General features: G+C 42.1%; 1 long non-coding RNA gene across 1 annotated transcript; it reads left to right on the forward strand.

Annotated features, from left to right (window-relative positions):
• Positions 1-96: 96 nt before the first annotated feature.
• Positions 97-12,903, forward strand: LOC102555913 (uncharacterized). The gene is made up of 2 exons (XR_352328.5): positions 97-242; positions 849-12,903. It is a non-coding gene; the product is annotated as an uncharacterized LOC102555913 (long non-coding RNA).
• Positions 12,904-13,143: the final 240 nt, after the last annotated feature.

Raw genomic sequence — 13,143 nt, forward strand, 5'->3', positions numbered from 1 at the left:
GCAGCAACACATCATTTCCTCCCGGCGCGGATCCAGGGAGCCGGGAGGGAGAGGGCCGGCGGCGGGGCGGGGCGCTCCTCGCGCCCCCTGCAGGCGCCCGGCCCCAGGGAGCCCTCCCGCCTAGCCTTGCTCGCCCGCCGCCCCCGACCCCCAACCCCTCCGACCGCCCCGGCTGCGGGCTGCTGCAAGCCGGTCTGGCGGGACGCGGGGGAGGTGTGCGGCGCGGCGCGGGGAGCGGCCAGGTAGGCGCGGGCGGGGCCGTCTGGACAGCTCCCGGGGCGCGGGGCGGGCGGGCGGGCGGCAAGCAACCGAGCCGGGAACTGCGGGGGCTCCTGCACTCATCTCCAGCCCTGCGTGTCAGGCACAGGGGTGGATGTTCAATGCTCCGCCTCAGCCAGGCCATCGCTGCCTTGTCTTCTGATCCCCTTCCACTCTGCTCATTTCCTCGCAGGGTCTAGGGTTATGCAAGCGTTTGCCATTTTCGCAGCCGGCTTCCTTGGTAATAAAAATAAGCAAGTCGCGGGGGAGGGGGCTTCTGCAATAATCCCGCCCTGTCCTAGGCGCCATGGGAGCTTACAGTAGGAAGGAAGGAACATTCTCCGCCGCAGAGAGGCTGACAACTTTGGTCCTTGGAAACACAAAAACACCCCAGTGTTCTAATATTATCTGGAGCATCAAAAAGGCGTGCAAGGATCAAATTTTGCATGGTGCCCACTTAGTGTTTGGAAGCACCAAGCCATTTTTTCTGCCCTCTACAAGCTTATTATATTGCACAGTGCTATCACAAAGCAGAATAAAATCTGACACCAATAAATGTGAAAACCATAACGTATTTTTTATCCCTACAGGTCCTTTCATGTAGAGGGCATTTATTGGGTCGCTGGTTGCAGCACTGCAGAAGGTTGCAAAGGAAGTGGAAGATCGGCCTTTCCAAGAGTTGCAAGCAAGCTAGCAACACAGGCATATATGTACAAGGAGCAGCTAGAAAAGAGCCTTCAGGTGTTGTGTAAGCAAAAAAGGCAGAGAAGGTTGTTGGTTCTTTTGTGTTTGAATCATTCCTTAGAGGGTCCTTGCGGTTATGTTTGGTGGAGATCAGGCAAGGAAACTTCAGGTCAGATCAAGGCCAGATCACCGATCTGTAGCCCTACTCGTTGAAACAATACAGCAGATCCCTCGGTGACACTTGGCTAAAGTGTCAGCCTTTGCTGCTCACTGTTTTGACCTTGGGCATACTTTGAACCTAGTGCAGCCACCTACCTCTTCATGCTGCTGTGCGCTTCTAATCCTCCAAATGTTACAATTTTCCATGAGGTCAGGCATGATCGTGAAGTCAGGTCAGGCTTGATTGTGTTTGTCATATATCATCATGCCTAGCAGTGTAGTGTCGTGTGTGTGTGTGTGTGTGTGTGTGTGTGTGTGTGTGTGTGTTTGTGTGAATGTTTAATAAAGACTTCCAGAAAGGTGGCTAGGTGACTGGAGGAAGCTCAACCTGCTTTGGGCTGCCCCTGTCATAGGTCTGCTCTTACTGTGGCTGGCTCACTGCAAGACTTAACAATCTCCCCCTCCATTCCCTCTCCCTCAGGCTACTCAATGTTCCAGGGGACTCTACGGTAGCACTGTGGGTAGTATTTGTGGCCTCGCACTCTACTTTGTGTGTGCACGTATCTGTGTAAAATAAGAGGATAGACTAGGGTGCTGCTAGCCTTGTGCACCTGGGGTGCAGCCCGCAGGCTTAGGCACCTTATTCCAGGATTTCTCAACCTTGGCACTATCAGTACTTTGAGCTGGATAATTGGTTTTGCCGTTCTACATGTTGAAATATATTTAGCAGCATCCTTGACTTGTGTTCACTAGATTCCAATAGGACAAACCCTCCCCCTCACAATAGTGGCAACCAGATGTCTCTGAAGTACAAAATCGCCCCTGTTGAGAATCACTACCTCCATCCCAAGAGCCAACCCAGTGATTTAACCCTGGTTGGGGGGAAAAAATCACACCCTTAAAGTGACTGGGAGGGGATGCATCTTCTGTCAGTCTAAGCTTCTCCAATCTCAGTCATATGTTTCAGGGAGCCTGACTCCTCTTAATTAACTGCCTGCTGCATTGTGAATTGGCATCTTCTCTGTTTTCTGCACAACCTCCTCCTTTACGCCCAGATCAACATGTTCGTTTCTAAAAGTCAACAGATTTCAAAAAAAAACTATTAAGAAATAGGGCCTTGAGCAACCTGAGAGTCCTGTACGGTATTTTTCTATAAAACGTGGGGGAATTTATTCCATAAAATCTCTCAGACAGCTTCTCTTTTAGAGTTAAGCTTTCAATTCTACAAATGATAACCACATCCTTAAAAAAAAAAAAGGTTGTAAATAATACACGCCAGAAATGATAATTTTTTCTTCCATTTAAAATATTTAGATCTCTGAATTGAGTCATTTGTATTTTGAAGCCATTTCCTGTTGGTTCCAGAGTTTATGTTTTATGACAGGATAAAAGAACATGTTTTATTTAAATGTATCAAGCAGACATCAGTTTGGTTAGACTCACCAACTTTTCCAAAACAAATTCTCTCAAACAGTGTTGGTGAGCTGTCCCAGGCCTGGTTTTGTTGGTAAAGTTCCTTGTGTTACGATGCAGCTCAGCTTTTAAAGGGTTCTAGAAGAAAAATAAAGGTTCGTGGTTGAAGGAATGAACGGATTCTGAGAATCTATTCAATCAGTAGCAGGCCCATAAAATCCTGGTAGGCAACTAAAAATGAAAAAAAAAAATAGGAACTAAAAACACCTCCTTCTTCCAGACAATGGATCTTTCTATGTTTTGATGGGGATGGACACTTCCGCCCAGCAAGCACATTATTATCTATCTCAATAAAGACAGTGATTTTGAATGTTGGGTTTATAATTTGTTCACGTTTAGTTTTGTAGGCACAGAACGGTCACAAAAGCATGCAGATTAGCTGATATCCACATAAGTGACCTGATCCCATTTAACTTGAGCATTGAGGTCTGGGAGAACATTCACATGGCCTAGGAGAAGAGCCCAGATTTGAGGATTCTGTGGGGTCTGAGGAACAATGAGTCTCCGGCTTCTCTGGTCAGACATGCACAGGAGTGTTTGTCCTTCTGCCCCAACCCCAGGTTCTCTTAACCAAGGATTTGTACCTTTGTTGTAAACACAGTATTAGAAAAAAAAAAAGTCACTAAAGAAATTAATACCGTGCATATTCTAGATCACAGCTGCTTTGTTATGTATGTCTAATGGCGGTGAGATTTTAAATAAATGATACCATCACTGGTAACCCATAGGCATTGTCCTGCCGTTTAAAGGAACTTCATTCAATTGGGAGAAAAAAAAAAACTGACCCAGTTCATCACAACTATTTTTAGAGAATGATAAACTGAAAAGCCTTGAGATACGAAATTTAGTCCTAAATCTTGTGACAAAAAGGGAAAAGCCACAAAATTAATACCATGATCTAAAGATGGAAGTGACTTGATTGTAATAATAAGAGATGGAAGAGAAAACACAAGCTAGAGAGACACAAGCTAAAGAGCTAGAGAAACACAAGCTAGAGAGCTAGAGAAACACAAGCTACAAAGGGGAGCCTTAGTGTCTTCCTTTCCCAAAGGAGAACAGTGAAAATGAGTCAAGAGCTTTGGTTTTTAGCTTAATTTTCCAGGCCTATCTGGGACTCATTGGTTGTGTGTTTCAGATGAGAGATACTGGCCAGCTACTGTACTCAGTGAGGTGTGGGTATCACAAAAAGGCATCCTGAAGCTGCCCACCGAAGTCAGGCATGATACAGTTCCTTCTGACATGCCAGTGTAGTACTTGGAGCCAACTGTGGTAAAAAGTATTGCAAACTCTTGGGGGGTGGGGGGAGACTCATTAAACCGTGTTGAGACACTTTGGAAAAATTTAGTGTCTGCTCAAGCCAGTTCTGAAATATTCATACAAGGGATAAATAGTGTGTGTGTGTGTGTGTATGTGTGAGTATGTGTATGTGTGTGTCAGTGGGTCTTTATAACTGAGTGTGTCTGTGTCACTGTGATGTGTGTGTGTGGTGTGTGGGTGGGTGTGTATGGGTGTGTGTGTGTGTGGTGTGTGTGTGTTCGTAATGGACTGATCTAAAACTTCTGAGCTCAAGGGACCCACTGCCTCAGCCTTTTTTCCAGTCACTTGGAATATAGGTGCTATTAGAAACAAGAGTTAAATTGTTTTAAATCATGAATTAATTGAAAGCCAGAGTAAATAAATTCTTATTTTTAGAAAGAAAATTACTTCCTAAATAAAAATAAATAAATAAATATTGAGTTGACTTGACTATGTAAAGCTTTTCCCCAAAAATGTTCAAAGAATAGACGAATAAGGAGGAAAGGGAATAAATTCATCCACAACATATATTCAAAAAGATTAGAATGATGATGTATAAGAAACTTAGAATCAATAAAATGAACCCTCTAATTAAAGGTCAGATTTGATGAAAATTAACATAGGAGAGAATTAGAAATCTTTACCCTTCAAAAACTGGAGAAACTGAAGAAAAGGTAAGCCAGGCATAGTGACACTGATACAAACCTTTAATCCCAGCTCTTGGGGAACAGAGATAGGATCTCCATGAGTTCAAGGCCAGACTGAGTTTCAGAATGGCCAGGACTATAGACCCTGACTCAAAAAAAAAAAAAGATAGATAGATAAATGATAAAATATATAAATGATTGGATAAATAAATACTGAACAGAAGGTAATACAAATAAAATATTCCATGCAATTATTTCCCAGCCTTTGTCAGTAATTAAGCATGTTTCTTTTGGTAAATTTGGTTTAATAAAGGACACTGTTGCTGAGGAGACCGCATGCTGGAAAACAATTTATAAAAGATAATTAGGTGGTATGTATCAACATCTTAACAATATTTATATCCTTTGACACTTTAGTCCTACCTCAGGAATTTACGTTAAGAAAATAGAAAGCATCAAATGCAAAAGGGTTTGCATAAAAAGGTAACTATCATCTTCTCACTTTGGAAATGCCAACGGTAAGTTCTACATTGAAAATACGTAACAGAGATAGGGTTTTTGACGCTATTTATCTCTCCCTCTCAAGGGAGACTCAGTGTCCAAATGGAGCAAGAGGGAGATAGCCCAAATGGTAGTTTGTTGACCAAGCTTAAAGACCTAAACTCAGATCCCAGTAGTATGTCAAGGTCCTGGTCCTATAACCCAAGTGCTCGCCCAGCAAAGAGAGGACATTCCCTGGGGCTCATTGGTCAGCCTACCAGTCCAGCCAATCTGTGCACTTCAGATTCAGGGAGATCTCAGTGCAATAGGTAGGTTTGTTGTAAGTGATGGTACACACCTTTAACCCAGCCCTAGGGAGGCAGAGGCACATGCTTCTCTGTGAATTTCAGGCCAGCCTGGTCTATTCAGTGAGCTCCAGGACAGCCAGTATCACATAGAGAGATCCTATCCTATCTCAATAATAATAATAATAATAATAATAATAATAATAATAATAATAATAATAATAATAATAATGTTATAGTGGAGAGCAACAGAGGAAAACATTGTCAATCAGAAAATTTATTCTCCCTCTTCCCCTCTCCCTCTCCCCCTCCCTCTCCCCCTCCCCTCCCCTCCCCCTCCTTCTCTCTCTCTCTCTCTCTCTCTCTCTCTCTCTCTCTCTCTCTCTCTCTCTCTGAGTAGCAGGCACACCCAGGCTACTGATACCATCTCACAATATAAAGACTACACCTTCTGTACATTTGAAATGTACTCTCTGGTCTTTCTTTCAGGGTCCCTGTGTTCCGATCATTCTATAGCATTACTTTAATAAGCAGAAATGATAAACATTATAAAAATAGAAATGCACACATTTTCAAAAGATCTGACAGTCATGGAACAGCATCTCACTGGGGAGGAGTGCATATGGATTTATATTTGTGACTTGGGAAGTGTTACTTTGGTGGTAGTGGTGGGGTGTGTGTGTGTGTGTGTGTGTTTGTGTCTGTGTGTGTGTATATGTGTGTTTGTGTCTGTGCCTGTGTCTGTGGTGTGTGTGTGTGTGGTTTCTATGTATGTCTGTGTCTGTGTGGTGTGTGTGTGTCTGCATGTGTGTCTGTGTGTGTGTCTGTGTGTATCTATGTGTGTGTGTGTGGTGTCTATGTGTGTCTGTGTCTGTGTGGTGTGTGTGTGTTTGCATGTGTGTCTGTGTGTGTGTCTGTGTGTATCTGTGTGTGTGTGTGGTGTCTATGTGTGTCTGTGTCTGTGTGGTGTGTGTGTATATTTGTTTGTGTCTGTGTATGTCTGTGTGTGTGTGGTGTGTATGTGTGTGTGTCTGTGTGTGTGTGTCTGTGTGTGTGTCTGTGTCTGTGTGTGTGTCTTTGTGTGTGTGTTCCTAGCTCTCCTTTGAGAAGGACATTTTCCCCAAGGATCTGCCTCCTTTGCTCCTTTGCCTGCACTTTTGACTTCCCCTTTGCAACTCTGAAGGCTAGATTCCCCCCAGGCTTTTCTGAGGTCGTAAGTCTGAAGTTCCTGGAGTTTTTAACTTACTTAACTATGGTTAATGTCTCTTCATTGTCTAGATGTGGGCTTCAAAAGCCAGTCCCTAGAGTCCCTCAGATAAACGTCGTTAGGAGGATCAAATCAATTTCCTCATCAAATTAAACAAATGCATTTCAAATTTCACCGTGGTAGACTCTGAATCAAGGTGGCTTTTCATTTTTAGAGAATATTCCTTTTCCTGATTTCTCTCTGAGTGCGCTATGAGGACATTGTCACAGATAAGAAATCAAATTAATTTTCTAAGGCCTAATGTGGCCCCAATTCTACCCATATCTAAAATGCAGCCACTTCCTTTTTATTAACCTACTTTTTTTTTTTTGAATGAAACTCCAGAGAGCAGCTACTAAGGTTAATTACATATAGTGGAGAACTGGCCATGTGACCTTATGCAAGTAACTTCAGATTTCATAGCCTCCTTTTTTCTCCTCTGGTGTGGAACCAGGACTGGGCTCTCTTGGAGACCTGTCAGTTCTGAAATCCCAGACCTTATTTGGAATTCCTGCATTTGCCATTTCTGAGTGAAGAGCTCAAGATTTCCAGGGACTCACAGAGAGCCTTTTGGACCCAGCAGGATGAAGGTGTGTGGCCACAGGAGGAGGCTAAGGTAGCCTGGCCAAGTCCAAATCATGCGGGCCTCACCAGCCAAGGAATGGGATTCAATCAAATAGGTTAGCTGGAGGAAGTAAGTTCTTTAGCTCTACACAGACATTCACATTCTGTTGTTACCAAGACATTTGTCTTAATGTGGTTTTGTTGGTGGTGTTTAAAACCATGATTCAAGGGGCCGGGACATACCACAGTGCTTGTCTAGCATTTCCAAAGACCCAGGTTCAACCCCAACAACACAGTATATGAACAAATGAAAGATACAAAGTATACAAGGACACAAGGACAGACTGCAGTGAAGCAAGCACAAAGAACCAGTTTCCTCTCGTTGCCAGCTGCCATGTATCAGTTGAGAAATGTTCTAGAAATAGGAACAATTACATGTGTTTTCTTTTGCTTTGTCACAACTGGCAATGTAATATACGTTGGGCTTCTGTGCTTTTTGCTTTTAATTAATGTCACAATGTATCTTGATGCTCACCAATCACCCTTTGATAAACAGTCTTTTCTGTTACAATTGTTACTCTCAAGACTTATTTTTACTGTGTCCCTCTGTTAGGGGACTTGGAAGCGTCCAGAGATCTCGCTCTGGCCATATCCCTGCCTTTTCTCCTTGGAAAAGTTTGTCCCCAAAACATGCATAGCTTTTCAAGGTTTCACAGCTAGTTAAAGCAAGGCTGGGGCCAGAATTTGTTTCTCCAAACCACCTCTAGGTCCCATTTTACTCTCTGATTATATGAAATTAAACACGTTGTAATTAAAAATGCTTTCTGAAGTGGTATGCCTTCTATGACTCAAGTCTTTAGTTTTGTTTTTTTATTTTTGAACTAGCATGTATTCACTAGCGTGAACTACTGAATTTACAGAGCTATGCATGAAGATGTTGCCAGTGGTAATACAGAGATTGTGTCAGTACAAATAATCTTTTTACCTTGTGTATGTGGAGGAGTTCTCGTATTTGTGCATATACATACAAGTGCATGGACTACAGATTGAACTTGGGGCTTTGGGCATGCTGGGTAAGCTCTCAACTACAAAGCCACGTCCCTCAACTTTTTGTTTGTTATGACAGGGACTCACCATATAGCCTTGACTGGCTTATAGTTCACTATGTAGACAAACTCACAGCTTCCCAAGTGCTGGGACTAAAGGTACATGCCTCCACCACCTGTCCCAAATCTCTCCCTACCCCTGTTTGTCAAGATCATCCTGGAACTATCTCTGTAGACCAGGCTGGCCCCAAAGTCACAGAGATCTACCTGCCTCTGACTCCTAGTGCTAGGACAAAAGGGATATGCCACCACCACCCCAAACCCCTCTTTTTAATAGAAACTTTATTGAACTATAATTACCTCTTAAATTTATTTGAAATCATGTATATGTCTGTTTGTGTATAGGCATATGCACATATGTGCAGGAGCCCATAGTAGCCAGAGGCAATGGATCTGCCAAAGCTAGAGTTCAAGTCATTGTGAGCTGTATGACACGGCTGCTGGGAACGTAACTCTGGCCTTCTGGGAGAGCCATGCATGTTCTTAACCACTGAGCCATCTTTTTGTATTATAAACACTGCCCATTTCAAGTGTACAGTTTAAATAGTTCCTTCAAAGACTTGAGCAATCATCAGAGCAGACCAATTTTAAACCATCTTCATTGCCTCAAAATGAAACGCTGTACACACCAGCGGTCTCTTACTGTATACTCTTTCTTTGGTTTATATTTTTAATTTTTTCATAAGTTATTAGTCATATGAATAGACAAATGTGTTGAAAATAAAAAGTAAAATCATGCCATAACCACTTTAAAAATAAATATTGAGAAAAGTATTCCTGTTTTTAAATTACTTTATTTTGTATGTGTGGGTGTTTTGTCTGCATGCGTGTCTGTATACCTCACGCCTGCAGTGCCTGCAGAGGCCAAAAGAGTGTGTCAGATTCCCCTGGGACTGGCAATATAGTTCTTTGTAATCCACGCTGTGGGTGTCAGGATCAAACCTAGGTTCTCTGGATTGGGAGCCAGGGTTCTAAGCCCCTGAGGTATCTCTCCAGTTGCAAAGAAGAGTTCATAAAATGGTACATAGTTTCTCTTAGTTTCTTGGTTGTACTCTGAGTGTTTTTCCAAGTCCTTAAGTATTCTCTGAGGGTGTGACTAAGCTCTGTGGCTACACAGCTTTTGGCCACATCTCATAATTTCTTTAGGCTAGAATCCCAAGAGTAGAAACCCTGACGATATTTCTAATCGCAAAGTATCAGATACCTTTCCATTAATGTTCCGGTCTCATAGCACTTTACTTTTTGGTTTTTGATGGGTTGGTTTTCCTTGTTGTCTCATTGTGTTTTGTTTTTGAGTCAGGATGTTTCTATATAGCCCTGACTCGCTTGCTTCTCACTGGGAAGAACAAGCTGAACTCAAACTTACAGTAATCTTCCCTCTTTGACTTCTAAATGCCGGAATGACAGATGTCTTCCACTGTGCTTTTTACACTGCTGTCCCCAACCCTTGTCCAATCCTTGCCAATTGGGAATTTTTAAAGTTAACTGTTTTGAGCTGAGTGGTGTTTGTAGCAGAGTTGTGTGGCACCTACTGGCCACAGGTGAACCCTGAGATGCAATCTCTAGCACCACAAACATCCCCCCAAATTGTTTTAGTTTTAAATTCATTTGATTATTATTAATGACTGGACTTTTTCATACATGCATTAATCTTTCTCTAGTTTTATGATTCCCCTTCAATTAATGTCCTTTGCCTATTCTGTTTTGGTATTACTGTTACTTTTAGAGAGGATGTTGAGGTGTTTTTGTTGTTGTTGTTGTCTCTCCTTGCTTGCTAAGTAAGAACAAGGTAAAAATTCTAATCTGCTGATACTTTTGGATATTAGATTGGTTCTTCACCCTCAGAGTGGGACTGTCACCTTCCTTGAGGAGTATTTTCTATCATGTTGAAGAAACATCAAAGAAAGGAAGAAGACCATTTGCAAAGTTCCTTACATTTGGATAAAACAACTATATGTCTATTTTATTGCAAGTTCCTAAAAAATAATCCCTGCTGCCCATAATAGGGAAACTGTATTAAATGAAGTTTGGTTTTCCTAAGTAGCGTGATAATTTGTGTTTAATTTAATTCAGCTACCTATACAGAAGGTAACCCCAGTCTTGAGCCAAATAGTGCCCAAATAAAAAAATGCACCAATCTTAATTCCCTTTCCTCTTAGACAAATCTGAGTTTTTAAAACTGATGGGTGTGTTGGCTCAGTTCCTCCTAGCCCACCACAAACAGCGCAGGTACCCTAGCAGCTAACACAGGGACCCAATCTGGAATGAAGGAAACAAATGTCTCCCTCTTTTAAAAGTTGAGAGTGTTATTGACCTGTTCAAAGATAGAGTTTCAAGATGTGAACTCTGAAAGTACTCTGGAGAAGAGGCTAGGTATGGAAATTGAATACCCACCTAGCACCTGGGTAGCAAGGATTGGTCCTGCATATTTGGTTTAGAAGGAAAGGAAAATGTAATTTATTTAAGAAAATGACCATCAAAAAATTGCCACCACCACCACCCCCCACCACCCAATACCTCCATGGGAGGTCCATGGGAGAAGCTTCCTCCATGTTCAGAAGAGCTTGTGGTTCCTGTTGAAAATTTAAGTGTAGATTTGAGGACAACTCAGGTGTTTATCAGTTTCCCAGAGAGTCTTGAGTAGTGACAGGTACTTGAGATCCCAGCGTGTGGGAGGTAGAGGCAGGAGGATGAGGATCCCAAGGCCCTCTTTCTGAGCTACATAGCCAGTTGGAAGATCCCTGGGCTGTGGGAGACCTGTCTCAGAAATGACTAAAAATAAACAGATTTGCATCAAGAATCATTGGCTTCCACATGACTCTCATCGACTTAGGTGTTGGGCATTGGGAACAATACTCAGAACAGTCTTAAGAGATACTTGATTTTTCAGAATAAAGAAAAAAAAGAGCATTATCACCACCATGAAACCTTTGGAACAAAAACAAAATAATAAGAAAGATTTAGGACTAATTTAATATAACCTCTACCATTTTTTTTCCATTTCAAGAAATCAATGATTAGAATAGAAAACACTGGATGAGTGGTTTTAGTCTAGTCCCAGCATAGTTGGGTATATCCCTGTGAGTCCCAGGACAGCCTGATCTACATGATGAATTCTAGCCAGGGCTATACAGTGAGACCCAGTCTCAGTAGAAGAAAGAAAAGAAAGAAGAAAAAGAAAGAAAAATAAAAAGAAAGGTAATGTTTAATAAAAGTTTCAAACACACACATTGTAACACGTAAATGTAACAATACTGGTCTTAAATCAAGCAAAAGTTTCAAACACACACATTGTAACACATAAATGCAACAATACTGGTCTTCCATCAAGCCTTCCTAAGTTTCAATAATGGTAAGCTTCATGTGAAAGTAAACAGATTGCTAATATATACAAATGCACTAAATATTAAATAAGATCGAGCATTTAAAAAACAGAGAACTTCTGAAGCAATCTGTAGGTTGTATTGACTGATGGTGTTCTACTGTAGCCAAGCAGGGGATATAATTTGTTGGTGATACACGGTGTAACTGAAAACAGGTACTCTGGGAAATTTGCTGCTTCTTCTATGTGCCCAGAAAGCAGGATGTTAGGGATGTTGATGATACAGTCACAGCAGGGAGGGGCGCATGCTGAGATGTCCAGGTTCTCAGGTCCCCAGGACAGAGACTAGCAGGAGCACAGGATGAGGTCCTAGAAAAGTTTATTTAAAAAAAGAAAAAGGCACTCCAAGAATGAAGTGGATAGGTGAACTGGGAAAAGGCGTAGCTCAAAAAAGCAGAACCAGGCATCATGAGACCCTTTTACATCATCGCTCAACATCCACCTATTTATCTCTGCCCTTTTTAAAAATTTTTTTCGTGTATATTTTATATATTTACATTTCAAATGTTATCTCCCACTCTCCCATACCCCCTCCCCACTCCCCCTGCTTCTATGAGGGTGCTCCCACTCCCACCCACCCACTCTCTGCCCTTTCTTAAACATGCTCTGTCTATAGTATGTACAGGTAGGACAAGTGAAGAAAGATTTCCAGTCTGGTTTTGTTGACTTGGTTCTTTCATATATTAATTTTGACATCTTACTCCATATCCCTATCCGGTCGCGCAGGAAGCTGGTCAGTGAGGGCAGACAGTTCAACCTGCCTTCTCTTATCATCCCTCAAAGTCCCCAGAGAAGACGGGAGAAGCAAAAAACCTGAACCCACATCAGTTGCTTTCTTGACTTTAATGGAATCATCCAGAAACGTTTTTAAATTAGCTAATAGTTTTCCTTTCTGTTCTTTATTCTTCCTCCCCCTTCCTCCTGCCCTCCTTCCTGTATAAACTTGCCAAAGGATTATTTTAAAACACAACTTCCTGACAGAAAAGGGGACAGCTTTGGATACACTCCTGCCCCGACCCCTCTTCCCCAGGGTCCTCTATCACTTCTTGGTGGTTTTCAGTCCTTAGATATATCTGACAAGAGTTTAAAATATCTGTTACTGAGAATTAGTTAAACAGATTCTGTATGATCGCTAATGAATTTTCTTAGGGAAGTGGGGGAAAAAAGGGCCACATTGTTTTGGAAAACATGTTTTAAAAATAATTTTATAGACTGCAGATTTTGTAAACGATCATGCGGATTGTTGAGAGGGGGTTCCCAACCTTGTTAATGTCCCCTTAGCATTAGGCTTTTGTTCCCCAGCCTTGAATATGTCATTTTCTCCCACAGACTGCATTTCTAGGGGTATAATTGCTGTCTCCATGTAAAAGACAACTCATGTGCATAAATTTCCACGCACTGCAGTGAGACTCTGCCTCCCTCATTTTAATGCAGATGCAATCCAGAGGGTAGGGTTACCCTCACTTCCCTGAGTCGATGAAACAGACTACACATTAAATATTGTCTCTGGAACCAGGTGCACAGAAACAACCAATTACCTAGA

This window comes from Rattus norvegicus, chromosome 3 (assembly GCF_036323735.1).
Source record: "Rattus norvegicus strain BN/NHsdMcwi chromosome 3, GRCr8, whole genome shotgun sequence".
Taxonomy (NCBI): Eukaryota; Metazoa; Chordata; class Mammalia; order Rodentia; family Muridae; genus Rattus; species Rattus norvegicus.